General features: G+C 48.4%; 1 long non-coding RNA gene across 1 annotated transcript; it reads right to left on the bottom strand.

Annotated features, from left to right (window-relative positions):
- Positions 1-276: 276 nt before the first annotated feature.
- Positions 277-13893, bottom strand: LOC109282569 (uncharacterized). Its single transcript, XR_002089581.1, has 7 exons — positions 13807-13893; positions 12184-12273; positions 8019-8077; positions 6507-6701; positions 1372-1601; positions 740-848; positions 277-436 (listed from the first exon to the last, which is right to left on the bottom strand). It is a non-coding gene; the product is annotated as an uncharacterized LOC109282569 (long non-coding RNA).
- Positions 13894-24549: the final 10656 nt, after the last annotated feature.

Here is a 24549-nt window from a genome sequence, read left to right as displayed (position 1 = left end):
CTGAAGGTGGGGAGGGGGGAAATGGGTCTGGACTTGGGAGAGGGGGCAGGGGAGCAGGGCCAGACCCGATGAGGGATAGGAAGGTGGGGACATGGGCCTCTGTCCCGACCCCCCCACTTCATTCTTGATGGGCAGTTGGCTAGTTTAGCATAAAGGGGCCTCTATGTGCTAGTGTAACACAAATAAATTAGTACTAGGAAAGGAATGAAAAGACCAGTTGCACACATTATTCAAGCAGAATTTTTCCTAAACCAAAATGGTTTTAATTAGTTTACTAGTTGCATCAGCAACTCATATGATAAGATTTAACAAATTTGTGCATAGCATACAGCACCTGGATGATTGCATCTTGTATGAATCTTTATTCAAGACTATGGACCAAATTCTGCTTTCACTTACACTCCTTGCAGCTCTATTGCTGTGAGTCTCCTGTAGCCTGGAAACAGGAAAGATGAGTAAAAAATGTCAGTCCCCTAAAACCAACCCATCTTCATTTGTAATACTGAATATCTAGTGGAGCAAAATGATACATCAGGAAAAATAGCAGTTAGATATAAAGCATATGATTTAGCTTCATAGCAGTAGGGAGAAAGCATACAATTTTTATCATACTTCTGATCTAGACAAAAGGCCTCCCCCCTTCTCTGTGTGGTAAAATTATAATGCAGCAAAGAGAACATTTATCTAGGTGGGGCTTTCTGCATTTAAAAGTAAATTGATTTGGAAAGTTAATTGCTACCTGTATACTGCTTGCTGGTTGGGAGAGTTGCTGGACAAAAAGTAGAACATGCTATAGGCCAGAGAAACTGAGACTGGCACAACTGGGATGAGCAGGAATAGGACTGGAGCTGGAGGAAAGAAGCAGGGAAACTGTAGGTGAACTGAAATGCATCCAATCCATATATGACTTTTACAATGGGGGTGACTGCAGGGCATCTTGGAGGTTTGTTGGGAGAGAGAGCAATAAGAGATGTTGAAGGACAAAGCTGAATGGGGAGAAAGTTCTACAATCTACATCAAACGTCCATTAAGTTAAACAGAAGAAAAAGTGACTCTTTTCTGTGCATGTAGAAATCCCTCCCTCCCCCCTTGCCCCCATCTCCCGCCCCAGTGGGTTCTCCAGCTTCGAGTTCTCTTTAATGCTACAATAGTAATAATGAAAAACAAAAACCCCACAAAAAACCAACAACAGCAAAAACTCTTAAACAGAGGAAACACACAGCTCCCACACAATAAAAATCATGTACATACCTTTTTGTATTTATTTAATGGGAGCTATAAGGCCACAACTTACACTGGTCTGTAATTTGACCTGCACACTCACTGGGTCTAAGATTTTATGGGTAAAAGCAATATGTGAACCAAACCTACTGCAGAACCACACAAGAAGGATGCAGCACTGGCAGAAGGAGGCTCTCAATGACTGTGCCATAGTGAACACACAAAGAAAACCACTTCATGCTGTTAGACTTCAGGGAGGAGAGGGAGGGTGCTCTGTTCACTGCAGTACATAGACTGAGACTGACTTGCATGCTGTCTTTCCAGCATGGCAGGTGCTCTTATCCAGTATGATTCATGTTACGTGGTATGATGATCACTGCCTGGACAAATGAAGAAACACAGAGATATTTTAAAAGGGCTTTTCCAAGGTATTTTTCATCCTTTTATGATTTGGAGGATAATGATGCAACAGCCCCAGAGACATTAATAAGAGGACTGGAAACTTTTCCATCTGTTGTTTCAAGATATTGACTGCATATATATATAATAAGAACACAAAACCCAGGTATGCTGGTTTCTAGGACTGGCTGGGTACTACTGGCAGTTTATAAAGGCATTTTTTCAAGCCTCCTTACAGACCTTCTGAAGGGCACCCATTCACAGAAGGTACAGTGGACCAGAGAATACACCCAACTGTTTCAAAGGTTGAAGGCTTGCCTATGCCAGGAACCAGTCCTGTATAACGTGAACTTTTCAAAAGAGTTTATATTCTAGACAGATGCTTCTGGTGTGGGGCTGGCAGCAGTGTTGTCTGAAACAGTGAATGAAGAGGAGCACCCCATCCTCTAGCTGAACTAGAAGCTACTCCCAAGGGAGAAGAATTACTCTGTTATTGAAAATCAGCACTGGCAGTAAAATGGGCGGTGGATATTATCTGTGTGGCAGGTTCTTCGCCTTAATCACAGACCAGATGCCCCTACACTGATTATACACCATGGAGACAAATCCCCAAATTATGAGGTGGTACCTGGTCCTGCAACCCTTCTCCTTCCAAATCCATCATAGGACCAGAAAGACCCACACAATGCAGATCTTTTTTCCTCCACAGGAGCAAGAGAACGTATCCAGGGAGGGAAGTAGCCTGAAAGGGGTCTTGAGGGGGAGGGTGTGTGATGGCATGGACTGGCTTGCCCTGTTGAGGAAGGGGTTAAAAAGAATTCCTGGGCTGTGCTGGCCCTATCCCGGTATGCTTGCAGCCAATGCCAGGTCTGCAGGAGTGGTATAAAAGAGGGAAATCAGGCCCAGAGAAGGGAGGATTTCCAGTGCTGATACAGCCTAGCTCTTGGCTGGATGTCCTCTAAGGTTCAACCTATGCAAATTCCCAGGTCAGTGTGTGTGCTTGTGCAGACTGTAGCCTGGGGACCAGGGAGCTGCCCTAGTGCCCTATTAAAATGTTCATGGATATATCAGATAGCTGAGGTCATTGCAAGTAGTACAGAAAACTTGAAGCACAGTACCATCATGTTCCACCCTGGGAGACATTTTTTGTTAGCAGTCTGCAAAATGTCAGTGTTGCAGTTGCTCGTAACGCACCATCAGATACAGGATACTGAAACTTGCTGCTTCTTTGTCATGTCTTATCAGACTGTTGCATGGACACTATCTTGCTCTTGTAGAGCTTTTCTTGACAGTAGCCAGACTGTTGACAATGATGGTTGCTTTAGTATTAAAAACCCCACAAAAAATTGAAAAACCCTACTGATAAATGTGTTTTTTACTAAAAAAAATCTACTTAAGAGAGAATGAAGATAAAAGAGCAGAGACCTGAACTTCTTAAGTGTCCCTCATCCTTGCTATGAAATGTATGATCTGTTTTTGTTTAATGATAATATGTACAGTCTTACAATTCAAGAGCTCATAAACAAATCCCTTCTGAACTCCCGATGAGCATTTTAAACACTTAACACACAAACAAGCCCACATGAACCTATTTCCGGTAGGATGCAGAACCAACATATATGACTAGACCAGAACATGGGGCTTAGTTATTTTCAGGTGGACCAGATGCAAAGAATTACAAGGCTTACCTGAGCACTTTAATACAAAGGGAAAGCTCTCTGTAACCTGAGACATTGCACCCAATGTACTTGATAATATTGTCTTATCTATCCTTCCTAGCTAGAATAAACTGCCTCAAACTTTCTGCTGAGTAACTACAGACTCTTACAGCAAGGACTTAAGAGATCAAAGAATCTGATTGGCACTATTTATGTGAAAAACAAATCATCTGTTTCCCTTCAGTTACTAATGAAAGTCAATTTCCATTGCCAAGCTCCTGAAAGGAGGCCAGGAGCTTAATGAGTCTGGAGACTGAAATACTTCCTACACTCTAGACTTCCAAGCAGTTAGGGAACTGGGACGTGTTTTGGGAATGTATGGGGAGGGAAACCAGCAATAAAAACTGTATTAGTCCTGCACCTGTGGTGAGAAGGGTGAGAAATAGCATAGAAGCACAAGGGGAGCACAAAATATCTTTAAACCCTAAACTCAAGAGTGGGCAATTATTTCAGGTGGAGGGCCATTTACCCAGTTTTGGCAAGCTGTTGAGGGCTGCATGGGTAGTCCCACCCCTTGACAGGTGCCCCTCCCCCTGGCCACTATCTTGGGACCAATGTTCCAGGGCCAGCGCCGGTGGGGCCCGGAGTGGGGCGCAGGCTGACAGGGGTCTGTGGAGCTGGGCTGGGCTGCAACAGCAGGGAGAGTGGGGAGCTGGCCTGGTTCCATAGAGCCTCTGCTAGCTGGGACCACAGGGCACTGGCCCTGGGACATGGGTGCGGGCCCTGCTCCCACACCCGCTCACTCCCAGTGCTCCCCCAGCCCCGTGGTACAGGCACAGGGCAGCACGCAGCCCCAAACCCCTGCTCGCCAGCAGGGGAGGAGCTGGTGCTGAGCGTAGGGGAAAAAGCAGCCCCTTGCCCACCCTGTGGCTGGTGCTCCCTGCTGCAGCCACTCACAGCCCGTTCAGGGCTGTTCTGAGCAGGCACAGGCAGCCCCAGGTGGGCTGCAAGCGGCTGCAGCGTGGGCTGCCAGCCACAGGGCGGGCGAGGGGCCGCTTTTCCCCACACCCAACACCAGCTTGTAACCCACCCCTGCTGCCAGCCTGAGCCCTGTGCCAGCTCTGGGCTTGCCCATCAGGGCTGTGCCATGATGGCAGCAGCTGCAGCCTCCGCACTTGGTGTACCGGGCAGTGTTTCCTGCTGCCACCTGCCCAGAGCTCGTGCCGTGGTAGGCTGTGGTGAGGCTGCCACCGCTGCCTCTGGGCTGCCTAGTGCATGAGCTCCAGGTGGGCAGCAGCAGCCAACACTGCCCAGCATGGCAACTGGGGTGGCCGCTGCTGCTGCCATTACAGCGCAGCCCTGATGGGCAAGCCCAGAGCCACACGGGGCCCAGGCTGGCAGCGGGGGCAGGTTACAAGCTGGTGTTGAATGTGGGGGAAAAGTGGCCCCTTGCCCGCCCCGTGGCCAGCACCCCACACTGCAGCCGCTCGCAGCCTGCATGGGGTGGCCTATGCCTGCTCAGGACAGCCCTGCACGGGCTGTGAGCAGCGGCAGCAAGGAGCCAGCCATGGGGCGGGGGAGGGGCCGCTTTTTCCCCCCACACTCAGCACCAACTTGGCCCCTGCCCCCCCACCACTTACCTGAGCTTCCCACACTGGGGCAGCCACCTGGTCCCAGGCCAAAAGCCCCAGGTGGGGGGGTGGTGCTGGGTGGACCCTGCTCTTGCAGGAGCCTGTTGGGGCTTCCTCTGGGTCCTGGTGCCCCTGGCTCCTGTCATCTTTGACAGGAACCAAGGACAGATACGTTTTAATTTTCTAAATATTTTTAGGGGCCACGTGGGCCGGATAGAATGGCCTTGCAGGCCAGATCTAGCCTGTGGGCCATATTTTGCCCACCTCTGCCTTAACTCTTACCTTCAGTTATGCTTCCAATTAGGGTGTGAGGTACACTGGTAGGACAATGATGCTGCCTAATATATATCTGTTCTATTAATCCCAGAACACACTAGTCTCTAGAACTTTCAGTTGAAATGAGCATTAAAGTCACTTAAAATGATTAACAGAAATATAGTGGCCAGTAATGTTTCTGAGCCAGGGCATCCATTGAGAGAGGGGTTGCTTTGGCTTACACATTGTGGAACAAAACTTGGAGCCAGCACCATGGTCTAATTCCTGGTAGTGTCAGAGTCAGACTAAAAACTCTGCTTCAGTTTCTGGATGGCAGAGTTTAAATATCTTGGACCTGGATTTTATAGCTGTTGGGAACGTGTAGCCCTACTGACCTGAGCATCTTCAACTAAAGTCAACAGACGCTGCAGGAAAGTCAAGTCTAAGGTCATGTCCCCCTCAAAAAGTTACAGGTCACTTTTAAAAGTTAGGGCCTTCATCACTGCCTGTATTTTCCCATTTGTAAAATGGAGATAATATTTACCTGTCCCACCAAGGACACTTATTTGCTTTGAGATCCTTAGGCAAAAGATACTAGAGATTTGCAGAACTTTCATTCTCCCTAAAGAAGCTGGGACTCAATAAATGCCCTCCTGGATAATGAAGTGGTTAATTAACCTGAACTACCTTCATAAAGGCATGCTACCAAAATGTTGGTGCATGGACATAGCTGTTGACCTGCCTCACTGGCAAGGCTGACCAAATGAAATAGTCCTTCTCTAGACCAAAGGAAGTTAATCCAGACCAGAAGTTTATGCTTGCTCCTTTGAAACATTAGAAATGTTAGAGCCTGTGAGGGGAGTCAGCCCATGTCACCATATCCAAGACACACCCTTGTCTACTTTGTTTGGTAATAGCTAGGTCACCTACTCAGACAATCAACTTAGTCAGGGATGGCATCCTGCCAGTTACCCCCGAAGACTTCAAAACTCTGTCTTGCCTTCAAGAAGCTGCCAATAATTCCCAATGGTCTTCCCAACAAACAGTCTCAAATCTTCTTCCTGGGCAAAACTATCAAGAAGATGAGAGCAAATCAACTTCAAGGGTACTTAATTTCCACTATTCTCAGTAGAAGGGACTCAGATGTAACAACATTATGGAAAAAGCAGTAGTAATTGATCTGTTCATAGCTATAAGGTTAGTAGGGTTTTTTTCTGATTATAGCTATACTCCTTTTAGATCTATCAGCCATTTACAGAACAATCAGCCATTAGCAGTTCTGTAACAACTCCATTTCCTTTTAAGTTTGAACATGGCATTGACAGTTTCAGATATCCCTTACCAACTAAACATGTGTGGAAACCCCAGAGGCCATGCAGAACTTGCTTCTCCTGTTCTTTTAGGTTGCACCCAGAAGTCCTGTGACTGCTTTGCAGCGTAATTTTCTGTAGATCGAAGTTCGCTATGCAACAGTGTTCACAATTGGCCCAGAGGTAGACTTGCCTTCAGAGCCTTTGTTCATGATTTGGCTCAAACACTGTGCAAACAAAAGAAAAAAATTACTCTACTGATTCGTAACCCTATCTGTAAGTCTCCGAGATTCTAAATGACTGGTCTCTAATTGATTCTTTAGGGTAAGAACAAAGCCTTGTATTTATGCATTGCTATTAGTATACAGTAATGGTTTGTTATGGGACCTCCTTGATTATCAGGAAGGGATACTTGTGTCATGGGTCACTGGAAATTTAATTTTCCCTTGATTTTATAGCAGCAGCTCAGATTTAATTTAGGTCTTTGTTAACCAGGTCTTATTCAAGCAAAGAAAAAATAATCCCTTCCCCATATAGACAGGGCCGTCCCTGGTGTGGGGCGGGATTGGTGCAACTGCCCTGGGCCCCGCACTCTGGGGGGCCCCACAGAGCCAGGCAGGGAGGCCGTGGCTGGAGTTTAGCCCACCAGCCAGCCCGGCGGGTTGGATGGCTATTTGCTTGTTCTGGCTGGAAGTTCCAGCTGCCAACCGTCCCACTGCGTCTGGTATGCCGGGGCTCTCACACCCTGGCGTAAGTGTGCTGTGGGTTGGGGAGGGGTCCCTGCACAGGGCAGGGGCTCTTTGCCCTGGGCCCTGCCAGGATCATCTCTGCATACAGCTGTAAATTTTTTTTTTTAATCAGTTAGCAAAGCTCACACATTGACTTATTTATACTTAATGGGCATCTACACAAGATGTTTACTGCAGAGCTGCCTAATTAGCTCTGCAGGAAAGTCTCCACATCTACATGTGTGGCCCTATTAGGCTGCAGTAAACTAAGTAACTCTGCCATAGGTTAGTACTTGTAAATACAAATACTATTTTGCAGTGGTGTTCTTTACTGTGCAGCAATGCACATGTAAATGCTGATGGGGCTGGATGGGGCTTCAGTGCAGGGCCTGCCTGCCAGCTAGCCCTACACTGGAACACACTCATGTTCCAGCCAGCCCCTCTGCAGCGTATTGAGCTGGGTCGGAGTGGCCCTAGGTTAGCAGGCTGACCACCCCAGACCCTTGCTAGCCAGGGCTGCTCCAACCCAGCTCAGTGTGCTGCAGTCCTGGGTGCATATGTAAACATGGTGCCCAGGAACAATAAACTATGGTGTGATATGTGCCAGAGTTTATTGCTTCATTATAATATCCTGTGTAGATGCACCCAATATGTACTAAATGAGGATTCAAAGCAAATGCTTAAAACTGAATCCTACCCTCCCTCTGAAATCTGGAGAGAGATAGGAAATAACAAAAATCAGCATAAAGAACCAAGCCCACCTGAGAGACTGTACTATGCCCCTTGAACAAGACAAAGAGAAAAACAGGTATTTACCAGCTGGAAAGGAGCAAGGGAGTTATCTCCTGGAGTAGTGGTCCCCAACTTTCACCAACCTAGGGGAAACAATACCAAGAAAGTATGGATTGCAATCCAGGCAAGGTCACGCTTTGCTTTCAACACCAATGTGAGTAAATGTGCATCTATGGAAAGCAACATTTCCTTTGGCTATAAACAGCAGGTCTCATGGGGAGCTTGTTGGCTGCAAGCCTAGGTTGGGGAGCACACTCCTAGAAAATGGCCATTTAAGAGATGCAGGTGTTTACCTCTGCCAAATTTAAAGGGCCCTTGCCATAAAGGCATACTGGGAAAAAGACTTCTACCAAGCTTTCCTTCTGATAGTCTACAGGAAACTACCAAAAAAAAGAATTAGATTGTTCAGGTATTTTTGAGGCTTGCTATAACATATAGCATTTTATTTGTTTGTTTGTTTTAAAAGTTTGGGTTAAAGGTTAGAGTTGACTTACTTTCTGCATATTTTTCAGAGCGGGACAGGTGGATGTGGAACGGGGGGGTAGGGCAGATGGGTGATGCAGGGCTGGACACAGAGTAGTGGGGGGTGTAGCGCAGGGCCAGATGCGGAGCAGCAGGGAAGTGGCGCAGGGCCAAATGCGGAGCAGCGGGACAGGGGGTGGTGCAGGGCCGGACGTGGAGTTGGGGTGTGGCACGCAGCCAGATGTGGAGCGGCAGCAGCATGGGTTGGTGGGTGGCAGCAGCCCCCCACTGTCCCGTGCTGGGAGGGCATGGGGCTGAGGCGAGGGAGTAGGAGGGGCACGTGACCAGATATGAAGTGGGGGGGAGGTGGCATGCGGCCGGGCACAGAGTGGCGGCAGCACAGGGCAGAGGGTGGTGGCGGTAGCCGCCATGTGCAAGGTTCCCTCCTCCCCCCTGCTCTCCTGGGAGGTGGAAGCAGCCCGGGGCAGTGGGTGGCGGTGCTCCATCCCTGCCCACCCCCATCATTCTTGATGGTCAATTTGTTGGTTATCTAGAACAGGGGCTGTCAAGTGGGGGTACTTGAGAAGGCCCTAGGGGTTACACGTGGGTGGGTGGCGATGGAGCGCCACCTTGCAGCATCCCACACTGCCGCACAGGCTCTGTCTACCCGGCCGTATGCGGGGGGTGGGGGAAGCTCATATGCGGCGGTTGCCGCCATTCTGCATGCAACCACATGCCACCCCTCCCTCTCCTCCCACTCGGCGTCTGGCCACACGTCGTCTGCCCCCCACCCAGCTCAGCAGCCGGGGGTATACTGCTCTATGTCTGGCTGCTCTGTGTCCAGAGTACAATGATCCAAAAAGGTTGAAAACCCCTGATCTAGAACAGGGATGTCTATGCTCAAAGCAAGGCCGGACCCTTTCCAAGGTCATGGGTCCTCCTTGTGCTAATACTAGCTTAGCTGAACTGGTGGTAACACTGATAGAAATGGTTTAAAATTCCCTAGTATAGTCAGCATTTTATATCTTAAGATGTCTTGTGAGTAGAGTAAGCATGTGAATAAGAGTAAAGAAGTGCAGTAAGCACATCTCCCCTTTCTTGCTCTTGGCATTGCACCTAAATTTGCTAAGTCCAGCTTTCCTGACCTGCTGCACCAAAATCCCTGGTCCTAGTAACCCCAAGGAAACAGTACCTGCCCAAGGCCCTACAGAAAACAGCTCTTATCTGGTTGGGTGATCTGAGAAGCACTCTCTTACTCTACTAACATTAAACCATAGCAAAAGGCTCTCCTGCTTATCACTCTAGACCTTTTTAAAATAACTTGTAATATGCCCTTTTTCACTGAAGGATTCTAACATACTTTGCAAATGCTGACAGAGCTAACTGGGGCACAGCTCTGGATTGTCAAACTTGCAGGAAGCTGAAGGTATTAAATCTGTAGGTGCATGCCGAATGCCCTTAGATGTGCTGGGTAGGTGACATTCAAAGTCAGAGGAGTCTCTTTTCTAACATGCTAAGAGTATAAATGGCCATAAGACCATCTAGGGAAAATTGTGAGGCAAGAATACAACATCATCCATTACTCTTGTGAAACAATTCCCTCCCAAAACCTGGATTGTGTGTAACCTCATTCCCTTATGCTCCTTCTCACTGTGCTAACCGCCCCTCCCCAGCAGAAACTAATGGTTCACTGAGGAAAGACCTGCTAGTGCTGAAGGGTGGGATCAGGCTCTTGAGGTGAAGGTGCCCTTGGTATTCTGGCTGCTTCTCACACTATGCCTCTTGGGCCTTGTAAAAATACTTCATGAAGTGGTGCTGAGTAGGGAGGGCAGAGCAGAATGGCTTTAGGGGGAATTAGTGCTCCTGCATCTAAGGGTGGGTTGTTGGAGGATGATGCATCTTCTCTGTTGTTCGTAAGCCATGATGAACATTCATATTGCTCAGTGGGCATGTCTAAACATGTGTTTTAATCCGCAGTAGACTATTTTACTGCACATTAAAGCATCATGTAAAAACACGCAAATGTGCTACTGCACATTAGTGCAGCATAATGTGCATCAACTTAGTACCTCAAATTAGAGGGCGCGCTACACAAGCATGGAGGCTGCTCCGACACACTGGAATTCTAGCGCATCGGAGCAGACTTTATTAACTGAGTCTGCTGGAGCATGACAATTACCGCAGTCCAGCAGCCTCCTGCATCTCATGTATCAGCATCCCCATGCTTAAAAATGGTGAAGGGGGCACTTGAACTAAAGTTCACAGAACGAGCTTTAGTTTAAGTGCTCTCACCACCATTTTTAAGTGTGGGGACACCGATACACAAGATGCAGTGGCACTTTAATTAAAGTGCTGCCCCTCCCCACACCCCCAGAGCATATGTAAAAGTGCCCAGAGGTACTAAATTTAATGCACATTAGAAAAGGCACATTAATGCATGTGTAGATGTGCCCAGTCTCTCTGATAGGTAGGAAAGGCATCTTTTATAAGCTGCCTTCAGGAAGCATTTCTGGATCTGTGGTGGGGTGAGGAAAAACCTAGGGAGACTTGGCTGAGAACCTTGATATATGGTCTAAGGAGGCTAGGAGATTTGCTTCAGGTTTACAGATAGTTAATTTATTTTGTATAAGGATGAAGCAAAGAGCCTTTAACTGTGTTTGGAGCATGCTTCCCACATCCGTTTACAGCTTCCAAATAATAAGCAAGACTCAGAGGAGCACAGCTTGTCCTTTTACTGAGACTAGTTTCCAGATGTCAAAATGTTTCAACAAACTATAACACATGATGGGGACAGCACATCCAGTGCTACAGTGATGGAACTGAGAAGGTCATATATACTTAGACTGCCAGAGGAACATATTCCTAAAGATCAGGGTTAATAGCTCTCAGAAGCTCTTGACCCCAGGACAAATTGTTTGTATATATTCTGAAAAGAGATTTCCCTTGCCCTCTTCCTGTTTTCTAATGTTATTTACCTCTTAATTTACAAAAGCCACAGCCTAGTTTTAGTAATTGTGATGGTGTGAAAAACAAGAAGAGGAGGAAATATGAACAAGACATAGTTTGATGGTAAGAAAGAAGGAAGCCAATGAAAATCATTGTGACAGGGCTTGTGACCACAGGAGCGGATGTGATGCCTGTAACAGGGTCCTGACTGAAACCCTGTTACCTGAGAGATTTTGGCAGCTGAAAGTGATTACTGCCCAGTGGGGGAGGAGGCGCCCCACGCCCACTGAGAGCCAATGGGACTCGGCACTGAGGGATATGAGGAGGAGGAGATCTGAGGAAGGGGCCTTCAGGCACCACGAGAGGAAGAGGCGCCACTAAGGACTCTCGCTAAGGAGGATCCAGAGGGAGGATCCCAGGTGCAAGGGTCAATGTGGGCCAAGTGACAACAGAACCCAGGACCTGTAGCCCATCCGTGCCACATACCTGGAGCTCGAAGCAGTGGCGGTGAGTCAGAGCAGAACAGAGCCGCAGCACAGGGAAAAGCCGTGGCTTCATGCTGAGACACAGCGAAGCAATGCGGGAGTCAAAGGGGGGTGGAGGCCACCTGCCCAGCCCCTGAAGAAGCCAGGACCCAGCACCCGAACTTGAAGAAAAAGGGGAGTTGAGATAGAAGGTGGATAAACGCCCAGATCCGCACCCTGGCATGGAGCGTGGGAGGAGAAATCAGGCGTCACCCGTAATTAGCGGCGGGGAAACTGAGACGTTCCTCTACACTTACTGTTCCAATTAAGTTGGCAGAGATCGTCTTTGGAGCTCAGGGGTGATCCCAGAGATGACGCTGATAAACTGCTGCCCCTTCTGGGCTGTCCTGTAAGAGACAGAGCAATAAAGCACCTAGATTGTAGTTCAACCAAGCGTGGTCCTTTCATGGGTACTAACTAGGGTAACATCTCTTCCCTCCCTATTTCTTTAATTAGATCAAAGTCGTGGCAGTAGAGAACCAAGGGATTTAGGTGGTACCCTGCGTGAACACGTTAACAATGCCCTCTACTGGCTCTGTAGCTCCTGCCTAGCTCAGACTCTAATGCAGGGGTGGGCAAAATGCAGCCTGCAGGCCAGATGTGGCCCACCAGACCATTCTAGCCAGCCCATGGGGCCCCTAAAAATTTTAGAAAATTAATATTTATCTGCCCCTGGCTGCCTGTCATGTGGCCCTCAATGGCTTGCCAAAACTCAGTAAGCAGCCCTCCGCCTAAAATAATTGCCCGCCCCTGGTCTAATGTCACTCTCTCTAGATTGCTCTCCTGCCATGACTTGCTCTTAATATTAAAGGTTGATTAAGAGAGGCTGCCAACAGGCCTAAAGAATGAGCCTTATTCCTAATAACTTCCTACTGGTCTCAATCCAGCCCTCAGGCCTGATAGGCCCCTCTCGGCCTGGCTAGGCCCCTGTAGATCACCTTAAGGGCAAATTGCATGGTTCCTTTTCCTCCCCTACACCATGCCCCAAGCCTCACAGATGTTATTGTATTGTTGTTCACTTGTTGGGCTTTGGCCTCCTCAGTCACCACCCTTTTCCTCAGCCACGCCTTCTACTGTGTCAGACCTGGGTTTGAGGCATTAGCTCTAGTTTGTCCCTTTCAGTCCCCGGGCCCCTGTCCCCTGTCTGCCAGGCTCCTGGCCTGTATGTGGCTGCACCCTTCTCTGGTGCTAGACCCCTGGCCCCTGTCTGGCCCAAATATAGCACCGTGCCCACTCTGGGCTCAACAGTCACTTATGACTATGTCCTTCTTGGGCACTGGGCTCCTGGCCCCTGAGTGGCTGCATCCTGCTCAGGTGCCAAGCCCCTGCAAGGCTCTGCAGCCTTGCATGCTGCCCCTCTCTGGGCTCAACAGTAGCTCAAGCCTTGAGCCTGCCTCTGGAAGGGCTCAAGGCAATTATGTGCCCTTCAGGCACTATTGGGACCTCCGTAAGCTTCCCCTTACAGTCCCAACCCGGACTACTGATATAAACAGTAACATGAACCATAAGCCCCCAGGCTATAGCAGAAGCACAAACAACAGCAGAAGCAGCACTCTGACCCTTTTAAGAGGGCAAACTTTCCTCATTTTCCAGCAGGCATATGTTCCAGTCCAGGGCTATACTCTAGCCTATACACTCAGCCCCCTTGGGCTCTCAGACCTTGTGGGCCCACACACAGCCCCTCCTCTGGGCTCTCAGACCTTCTAGTTCCATATGCAGCCCCTCTTCCAGGTTCTCAGACCCTATAGTCCCAGCTCAGCCCTTCCCTGGCACATGGACCCTCTGGTAGGCACCTCAAACCCTCTAGGGGTTAACAGAAAACAAAGGCCAACAAAGGCCACTTGCCTGTAACCCAATCTTTCTCTGTCCAGGGAACTTACCTCTGTTCCTAGGGCTGCATATTTGTTTAACTAAATCCAGGTCCCTGCAGGAGCCCTGCAACCAGGACCTCCTTGTGAAGAAATCCCTCTCTGTCTGTCCCTGTCTTGGGTCATTCCAGCTGTGCCCCTCTCTATTTCACTTGTTTGCTATTTGGTTCAGGCTGGCTGACCAGGTGACCTTGCCACACAAATTCCTGAAGGGTGGGAGGAGCGCTCTCTCTTCGTCTGGTGGCATTTTGAAAAAGCCATAAGCCACATGCCTCCAGGTGTACTGCCTGGATGAATCCCTGTAAGTAAAGACCTAGAAACTAGATAGTAGGTTAGAAGTAAGCATAGATAATCGTGTCTTTAAAAGGATCACCATACGCAATATCTGTAAAGGCTTAACTTATTTTGGTTTGCTCAAAGTGTATTATGACTCCTTTGTTCTCCCACCCCCATCAATAAAGGCATCGGGTTACAGCATGCCTGGCTGTTTCACTGTGTAAGGGTCTGGGAAGATGTTACACAAATTGCCAATTGCTCAAATTATGAGTGAGACCTTATGAGGGAGGATAAGGCAAGATACTGCATTTATTGATTAAGCACTTAATACACACCTACCCACATACACACACACCACATTCATGCCCCAATTTCTGTTCTGCGCTGGTATAAATTACCAATCTTATTGGTGCTTGGATCAACTTAGTGGCCAGCCAAGTTGATCACGAGTGGGAGCCGGGCTCCTGCTGGTCCATCTCATCAGACGAACCAACGCTCCAAGATGACATGCAGAACAAGACCCAAAATCGATGCGTCTCACTCATCTTTTATAGCCTTATCAATTCACCCAGGCTTTGGGCTGAAAGAGGCACCCAGAAATACTGCCAGTGCTTGCAGGGTCTATGTACCCCGAACTGCACAGAGCCCGGCCAGAGACCAGTGCCTGGGTGGTGGCAGCATTACCCCAGGCTTGTGGGTGTTCTTCAGGAAGGGGGACAGCTGGCCATAGGCTCCCCAGGGGAGACTCCCTAAGCATGGTTTTGGGCCTGACACTGTGAGGCCACCACACTCCTCACTTCATGGTTGCCAAAGAGAGACTCCCTGACGCATGCAGGCTCTGGGCTTATATAGCTCCAGGGCTAGCCTGCTTCCAGTCAGGTGAGTCTCTCATTATCTCCCCTCTGCCACTTGCAAGCAGCCTTTCAGGCTGCTTGCTCTCTTAAAGAAGCAGGTACATCCCAGTGTTCCAATCATAAACAGAATTGGGTTTTGGCTAATATTGGCATTCACACCAGAGAGGAGCTGGAGCATCTAATATGTTGATGAACCTGTAACATCAGTGTAACAGGGAGCCAGTGGCCCTGTTACGGAGCCGCCTGAGAGAGGCATGAATTGTCAATCCGGAATGCCTAGACCGGCAAGGGAGCCAGTCCTGAAACTTGTTAATTGGCAATTGAAGGTTCCCAGACCGGCAGCAAGGTCATCTGGGAACTGTTAATTGATACTAAGAGACCTTGTATAAAAAGAACAGAGACTGACTGAAGACAACCCCTGGAAGGGGAACCAGTACAGGGGCTGACACAAGCCCGAGCAACGGAGGCATAGGCACGGAGGTGAAAGTGGAGGTTTCCTGTCATGGCTGACAGGCGGAGGAGCTGTTGGAGAGTTTGCGAATGAAGCTGGCACGGCAATCACTGGGACAGGTTCTCCCTGTTATTGAAAGAATGTGATGGAGGGAGATAGTCCCAGTGTGGCGCCTGCGCCTCGCTCCGTCTGACCTATCGGGGTGTGGCCCCTCCCCTCAACTCGCCTGCCACGATTTGGATGTACTCAATTACCTTCGGAGGGGTCTCCAGTGGAGCTCTTTATCCTGGGTGGGGCCTCCCGATAGGCGGTGGTACTCACGGTTATCGGACGCGGTGATCCACGGGGCTCCGCCTCCCCTACACCCCGTCCACACGCCAGCCGCTGGGCGATGTCCTTCAGATGTTGCCAGGCCCAGTATGATGGCCTCTGACCGGTTCCCCGGTTCTCGGTCGTTCCCCTCTCCTGCAGAGAGGGGTTTCTCCTTTCTCCTCCCTTATAGATAACACTCCTCCGGACCAGGGGGAGCTGGTGGTTGCTTCCCCTGGTTCCAGCCCCCTCCTGGGGCCTCCGCTATCTCCCCTTTCCTCCCGTCCGCAGGGTGCTCCCCTGCTACCTGTGCGGCTGCCGCTTCAGGACGCAGCAGAGAGAGTGCCTCGGCGTGCGCTCTCTGACCGCCTCTCGCCTGGCTGCTGGCGAAAGGCGTCCCGCTCCTGCCTATACTGCTTGCTTGAGACCCGCAGGCGGGGTCCTCGACGCTCTGTGCGAGAGCCTGCAGCACGGGCCGCGCACCCGTACTCTCTCCCCCTGGCTCTCCCTCTTTCCCTGTCCTGTCGGCGTTTTTGAATCCTCCCGCAGCGGCTGCTCCGGCCACTGGGATTGGCTCAGCTGTTCGCCGCGCGGTGAACAGCTGTTGCCAGAGCCGGCGTAATGGTGGCTCGCGCGGCTGCAGCCGCGGCTGCGGCTCTTCCTCCCGCTGCCCCTCTGCCGGTACGTATGCCCTTCTGGGGGCTTGCTCTCGGGGTCTAGGGTCTGTGGGTCCCCTCTTCTCCCCCTCACTCGCCTGTGGGGGCGCTTCGCCGCCACACCCAGCTATTCCCAGTAATTTTGAGAGACTTTGCCTGAGCAAGGTGGGGACTAGATGTGGCTGCAAAGTTCCTGGAGACAGCAAGTTGTTGGAGAGCCCTAATCATCCCAGCTGAGGTGAAAGAAGAGAGGATCGCAGGCTGCCATATGCAGTCTTGGTACGGCAAACTGCCATTTCATCACGGGGTGGGGAGCATGGACAGTGCTATCACTCATGTTCCCTAAGTATGCAGAGGCTTCTGACTGAGCCTACTGAGGCATTGTACCAGCAGAGCTTAAACCCACACCAGCGGTCAGAGATGGCGGCAGGATGTGGTGCAACATGTTGAACCCTTTATTAAACCAGAAGCTTTCCACCTGTGCTCTCTTTACCTTTTTCTTTTTACTCCCATCAAGTCATGGCAGTCGAGAACAAGCACAGGCATGGGAAGTGGGTCTGAACATGCCCATTGACTGATCCAAGCAGCTCACTCACAATCAGCTTCTAAAACCTGTTCAACAAATATTTAAAAAATCTTTAAAAATCTTAAATAGCAAATAAACAAACCAGAAAGCCTAACCAGCATAGCAGTTAGGACCAGGGAGTGAAGATTCTGCTCCTGTTCCTGGCTGTGCTGCTGGTTCACCATGCCCTGAGCCATGCAACTATTCCTCTCAGTATCTTGGGTTTCTCCAAATGTAAAATAGGGAGGATAATACTTCATAATCTCATTTGGGTGGTGCAAGGCTAAACTCAACTTCATAAAGGGCTTTGGCCTTCTATAGCACCTTCTGGCCAAGAATATCAAAGTAATACTATATGGAGCCACATCTCTTCCCTTACTTCTCCACTGCCTTGCATGCCCATCCCCATAGGAATAAAAACTTATCCCAATATATCAGATATTAGGATCATAGCAGAGGTTTTGCAAGAGAAAACAAAAGTCAAGGTTATCTTTGTGTATGGCCCTAATTGGAACAGATATATGATTGCATGGATCACAAATGTCTTCTAGAGAGGTTTTAAACTTAGTTTTTGACCACAAATTACTAGGGTGCAGAATTTTCCATAGCAAAAAGGCAGCTGTATAAAAATGCCACACACCATAACTGGAAACATGGCCTTAATGAAGTCAAAACAAAAACAGGACTTAATTAGATTCTCCCAGAAGGGCAAATCTCTGAAAGGTGTGAAGTATTTGCCTGTCATGTTCCAGGTGGATGGGAAGAGTAGGTGCTCTGCACCTCTGAGGATTCTGCCTATTTGATTAAGAGCTGGTTTGACTGCGTGCCTTAGGAGTGTGCCATTGTGCAAACTGCTGCTGGTCTGAATGAGGCTCTGAATCACGAAATGAGCCCTGTCTAAGGTAGACCCATAGGGGACTCACTCATGCATCAAGGCTTATGACAAGGATGGAAGCATGTACAGAAGCATTCAAATGTATATTGTAAGTATTTTACATATGCTTAAAGTAAGCAAGATATTGTTCTACTGAACAACATTCTTAGGCTGAGTCTATTGCTGTGGCAGCTAAACACCCTGACAGTAGCTCAGAAACCACTGACACCCACATTTATCTCAGAGGTCTCAACCAATTTAATATTTATGGTGAAAGTCATGAATAAAAGTGTGATAGGAAAAACAAAAAACAAAGATGGGTTCTCTGTACAAGGGGTGTATTGACTGTTGCAAATTCCCTTTTTTAAATGAGGAAGGATTTCTTAGGGTGATGTCTTTTGTTGGACCAACTACACAGCCGAGGTAGACAAACTTTTGAATACAAGACATTTTTCATCAGGGATAATGCAAGGGAGGACTGAAACACACACAAAGCACCTAATCCATTTAGGGTAATATTTACACTCGCCCACGAGCCTCCTAAGCAGCTTGCAATACACCTGTGTTTTCCCTCCACCACCTCCACTCACTTTGACTCATTGCCATGGTCATCAACATCATCAACTACATATGCAAAAATGATGAAAATATAGTTTGGTAGTTAAACAAAACTTGTGCTCCCTCTGCTGGCTGGCTGTTCAACAGTGAAGCAAAAGGTCATGTACTGTATTGAATAGTTAGCCTGGTTATTTACCAGACATTTGTCAGCATTTGTGGGGCTTTACAACAAATATGAGATGTTAGGATTTAGAAGAAAGTTTGGACTAGATTATAACAATGAGAATGGAAGTAGAACATGTGCCATCCAAATACGCTCCCTTTACTGCCTAAACTATCAGTAGAGTTTCCAAGATGCCATTTTCAAAGTGTGTTAATGTTTTCCCAGACATCTCCCTAGAAAAGTGAGAGAGAACTCTGTGAACAGACAAGTTTCCTTTGAAATGAACATCTTTAACAGATCCTTCTGCTATGTTAAGGAAGAAGAGGGGCTTTATTTTTAAATGCACCAGGAAGCTTACTCCTGATGAGCTTTCTTGCTCACCAACTGGTACGAGGAAAACAGCTTGCGTTTTCTTAGAAGTTATCCTCATTTCACTTGCATCAGATATGGGCTGCTTGGCTACCCAACCTGGGAACCTGATATTTTGCATTCTGTGCAGTGAAGCAAGTAACCTTCACCATGATTAGTTCATAATTGGTTCCTAACCTCCATAGCCAAACTGGGATGATAACCCTCACTGGGTCTGATATCAGTCTGAGACCTCATTTAGAAGCTCAGGTTCTTGGATATTCAGTTTGACAGAGTTTTGGTACTTTAGCCCATTAAGAACTGAGGTAGCTACTTCACTGGTTCCAAATTCACTGTGTCAATGCCTCTTGCTCATTCTGTTTGGATGTTTTAGTTACTTGCCTTCAAAGGGTATGTCTTCACTACAGTATTAATCTGGGCTCATTTCCCAGGTGAGCAATATCTTGCTCACTTTAAGCATATGTAAAATACTTACAATATACATTTGAACTAATCAGGTGTTGCCTCTAGCCACCCACCCAGCTAGTTTGCAAACAGGCCGCGTCTACATGAGATGCTTAGTGTGCAGTAGCTTGTTACTAGAGGTGTGCGAAGCGGGCCCTATTCGATTCGGATTCGGCCCAAATCGGGGACAGTGATTTGATTAATTGATTTGGATCACTGTCCCTGATTTGATTCGGCTGAATCTGAAGATTTGATGCTGATTTGGAGAGTCAGCGATTTGGACATAGACACAGCTTTAAATGCTTTTTCTATGCACCTTGAGGTACCAGTGTGGCTTGTGAATGCTGTGATGCTGGGGCAGATGGGACCGTCCCACAGGAGTGGGGGCCCTCCACGTGCTTGGCAGCCAACCCAGAAGTGGACTGGAAGTACTTCTGGTCCACTTCTGGGTCCACCAGGGAGTGAGCTGGAGGACTCCCTTGCACCCCCCAGCTCGGCAATCAGCCACGGGGGGACCCCAGGTGTTCCCCCCAGACCCAGGAGGCACCACTCACCAAGGTGGGGGGCTGTGAGGGAGCCCACCCACATGCTCCCTGGCAGACCCATAAGTGGACTGAAAGTGCTTCTGGTTCATTTCCAGGTCTGCTGCCGAGTGCACTGGGGGGTCCCCCATGCTTCTGTGGGACACTCCATGCGCCCCAGCATCACAGCATTCACAAGCCTCCGGTACCTTGAGGTACGTAGAAAAAACATTTAAAGCTGTGTCTATGTCCAAATTGCCAAATCTTTCCAAATCTCTCCAAATTGATTTAGAGGGTTCTGATACAATTCAGAGAGATTAAAGGGTCTCACAGTTCAATTCGGAGATTTGGCCACTGAATTGGGCTGAATCTCCACCGAATCAAATTAGGGACCAAAGCTTCGCGTAGCCCTACTTGTTACTACTGTATAGTAACATCACCAGGCATGAACCATGATGCAACACTACTGTGCAGTAGTAACTAGCTACTGCTCAGTACTAATGAGTAAGCCTATGTGAAGTGGAAAGTATTTGCTTCAGATTCAGCAATTTGGAAGGACAGTGATTTGATTTGGTGATTCGAATCACTGTCCAGATTCCGATTCGGCCAAATTGAATAGGAAGATATTCTGTGCCGAATCTTATTCAGCCATAGACTATACAGGTAGGTAGTGCCGGTGGTGGCAGCTGAGGGAGCAGCCGAACGAGCCCCAGCTTGAGCCGGCAGTCCAAGAGAAGCCGCGGCTCCCCTGGCTGCCCCGCCTGCTGGGGTGAGGCAGGCAGTGCTGGCAGCCCTGGGAGTAGCCACAGGAGCTGGGAGGAATGATTGGGAGCTGAGGAATTGAACCAAGAACTGAGGAATCAAACCAGGAGCTAGGGGGAAGCCCCTGTTCATTCTCCAGCCCCCGCAGCTTCTCCCAGGCTGCTGGCTCAAGCTGCAGCTCGTCCGCCTGCTCCCCTGGCTGCCTCCCTCCCCCTGCCTGGGTGAAGAAGGCAGTGCTGGCAGCCCTGGGAGAAGCCGCGGGGGCTGGGGGAATGATCAGGGAGCTGCGGGTAATGATTGGGAATTGCGGGGATCGAACCAAGAACTGGGGAATCAAGCTGGAAGCTGGGGGGAATGATCAGGGCCTGGGGAAATGGACAGGGGCTTTTCCCCAGTTCTCGGTTGGATCCCCCAGCTCCCAATCATTGCCCCCAGCTCCCTGATCATTCCCCCCAGCCTCTGCAGCTTCTCCCAGGGCGGCCAGCACTGCCTGCCTTGCCCCGGTGGGGGGGGGGAAGCCAGATGAGCCACGGCTTCTCCCGGGGCTGCCAGATCAAGCCAAGGCTCATCTGGCTGCTCCCCTAGCAGCTTCTGCTGGCAGTGCCTAGTGCCTGCCTGTGCAATCTATGGCCAAATCTCCAAATTTTTCTGAATCAATTCAGAGGCTTCAGATTCAATTCAGAAAGAATAATGGGTCTAGAGTTGGTCTCTCGTGAAGAGCCACTCTTTGTATCTGCAGCACTGGCATGGAAATGTCCCAATTTTATCTGGTGTGATCTTTTTTTTTTTCTCTCTCCCTTGACCTTCCCTGAAATAATCCAGTTATGGAGCAATCTAAAGTCTGACATCAGAATGGCTGCTATGGTGACAAATTATGCTGGATTGGCTACGAATGCTAAACTGTGATCTGGACAAGTGGTGCAGCAGGAAATGAGAGGGTTCTGGTGTGTGTGTATAGAGGTGTAAAGGAAAGCGGATTTGGAAGAAAAGAACTACTGTTATCCGGCATCCCCCATTCCTGGGGGATGCCGGATAACAAAATATGCTGGTTAATTGAGTGGGCCGGCCACCGCTTCTCCCGCCGCGTCTGGGGCATCCCTCCGCCCTTCCCGCTGCATCACTGTCCCTCCTGCTGCATCACCGCCCTTCCCGCTGGACAGGGAGGTGGGCCCCACACAGCCCCATGCAGCCTGTTATGCCCCCAGGCTGTGGGGGCTCGGCAGCGCAGGCTGCTTTGCCCCCAGCTGTGGGAGCTCGGAGAAACTGGAAGTGTCACGGTGGGCACTTCCAGTTTTACTTTATCTTACAAGCCAGCATGCTGGTTAGTAGAGCATGCCGGTTTGTAAGATGCCGGATAGCACAGTTTTTACTGGAGTTTAAATCTCTCACTGGATTGATTTGATGGGGGTTGAAAAGATGTCTTCCCATAGCAGCACATCTTCTTCCATGCCCTCTCCCCTTGCCTGCTTTAGCTGAAATCTGTCCTGGTAGGGCAGGGACACGTCTGTGGATACCTTTAAGAGTGTTGTGTATAAGTTGTTACACTTACTGGATTGCAGGAGGCAACAGCAGAACTGTAGGCAGGGTACTGCTCTCTGAATAAACTAGCTTTATCATTTTATGAGTTTAACTCCCTCCTCTTTTGAGAACAACACAACCTAGTTCACCCTTTTGCTCAGGACTTCCCTGGGGTCAAACCTGCCTCTCTCTCCCTCTGTCTCCTTACTAGGCTTTCCCCCAATGGTTTTGTTTGTTTCTGCAAGGGTGAATGAAAAGCCTGGCTTCCAATCTTAGTGGTAAGGGCAGGAAGAGGCATGATGTCTCCTCTTATATGCTCTTAAGCTTGAAGTAAAAGTTCCTTGGGAGTTCACCTCCTGTTGCTTTTGCTTTTGTTTGTCCCTTAGGAAGGAGATGCATTTAACCCTTACCACACAAGAGAGAAACATACTGGTTCTCCAGACAAGTGATAGCCCTCTATCCAGTGTAGGAGAAGTTATGGTAACTGCCTTGACATTACTCGACCCCTTCCTCGCTGAGTTTAAGGGCAGCCCTGCTCTGAAGCTAGCCACCTTCATCCATTTTATAAAATGGGACATGTTGGGTGTGGCAGCAGCAGAGATGGCCTGCAGGCCACATGCTTGGCAAGTTGCATAGTTCTCCAGTGGATGTAGGTAGGAGACTTCAAGCTGAGTAGCTTGAGTCAGCAGACTAAGGATGACTCAGCTGTTCCTCCTCAGCCAATACTAACCCTTTCCCTTTCCCAGAAGGGGGAAGAGATTGATTTATTTGGCTGGCCGAGGCAGCAGAGGACAGAGATAAATCCGGGCTAAAAAAGTGGCCATAAATATTCTGAAATTGTTCAGAGCCTCAGGCTCCTTTCCTGCAGCTTGCCTGCATAGGATTTCAGACCTCTTGTGACTGAGACTTTGGTTTGAATCGCATTAAAAATAAAGACCCTTCCATTTGACTTCTTAAAGAACTGTAGCAGGTTGCTCCTATTAGGTTGATGATGACAGCCTGGCTATGGAAAAAAGATCCTGTTGCAGGCTGTTTGTGTACCACTGGCCTTGCCTGGGTGGAGTCAGAATTACTCAACCCTGTCTTTCATCATGTACTGCTTATTACTAGTGTAGATTTTTTCTTTTAGCTCAAGCAGTAGGGATCAGTCATTTTATGAGAAGATGGTTCAAGTTCCTCTTCCCCACTCCTTGCTGGAAATTCAGAGGGGGGAGGAGGGGGCAGAGGGAAATTATGCCTGCAGTGTTCTCAGTGTCGTCATTTTTATTATTGTATACCTAGAGGACCCAACCCTTCTGTTAATAATTATGCAAACATAATAAAATGCCTATCCCTGCCCTGAGATTATTGTCACTGTTTTTAGGTTATCAACAAGCACAAAGGGCTGGAGTAACCAAGGATTTATTCCCATATGTAGAGATACTGTTAGGCCCCAGCTCAAGTCTGGGTTTGTGCCCGGTATGCAAAGGCCAATAAAGATACCAGGGTGAAAGTATAAAAAAGATTTATTGCTAGCAATAAAAGGTACAAGCGGAATAATTTCACTCTACAAGCACAGCACATATGCAATACTGAGCCCCTTATATACAAGAGTTTGAATCTTCATAAGCATCCTTGTTTGCTAATTGGTTATAAAGGAGTGACGCAAGGAGTTCTTTACTGAGCATGTCTCTATACCTGTGTTTTAGCTATGTATCTCATTAACATACATATATGTTTCATTAGCATATATCTTCCCTGCCTAGGGGTGTGATTTTTAGTATTTTAATGAGCTCTTTGTTCCAGTAACTCTGATTCTGTTTTTGTTTTCAAGCTTCCTCTATCTAAGACTGTCTGCTCCTTATCATTGCAGATGGGCATTTGTCACATAACATTCACTTTTGCTTAGGCTTTGCATAGTAGTTTCTAGGTCGAACCTTACAATACCTGCATGAAAGATTACCTGTTTTCTTAAGCAACAGTTCATATGGCTTCCAGTACTGTTTTGTGCATTTAAAAACCATCGTCTTGAAGGTGTCTTTTTTTCTTCTTGGGCCTGTGGTTAGCTAAAATATGAATTTCTTGCACAGAAATTTATATAATCTGATCTGGAATCAGCCTTTATTTCCATGCTTTTATAGGGAATGTGGACACTGTTCAAAAGCCCTGCACAAAGGTTGCTAACTGCAGTTTCTCTTTAAAAAGAGCAGTAGGTAAGATTCTACCAGGGCAAGCCAGGCTATTGTAGAGTGGGCCTACCTAGGATCTACTTAGTGAAGTCTCCTTAGAGTGGAGGAGAGATACAGCACCTCTTCTTTCCCTCTAAGTGACTGTTTTATTTTCTGTCTCCCCTTCTATCTGGGCTATGGCTGCATTTCAAATTGATTTTAATTTGAGCTTATTCAATTTCACCTTTTAAGACATGTAGAGAGACTTCTGGATGAGACCAACCTTAG

This window comes from Alligator mississippiensis, chromosome 2 (genome assembly GCF_030867095.1).
Source record: "Alligator mississippiensis isolate rAllMis1 chromosome 2, rAllMis1, whole genome shotgun sequence".
Classification (NCBI taxonomy): Eukaryota; Metazoa; Chordata; order Crocodylia; family Alligatoridae; genus Alligator; species Alligator mississippiensis.
This window is presented reverse-complemented; position numbering and strand designations above follow the sequence as displayed.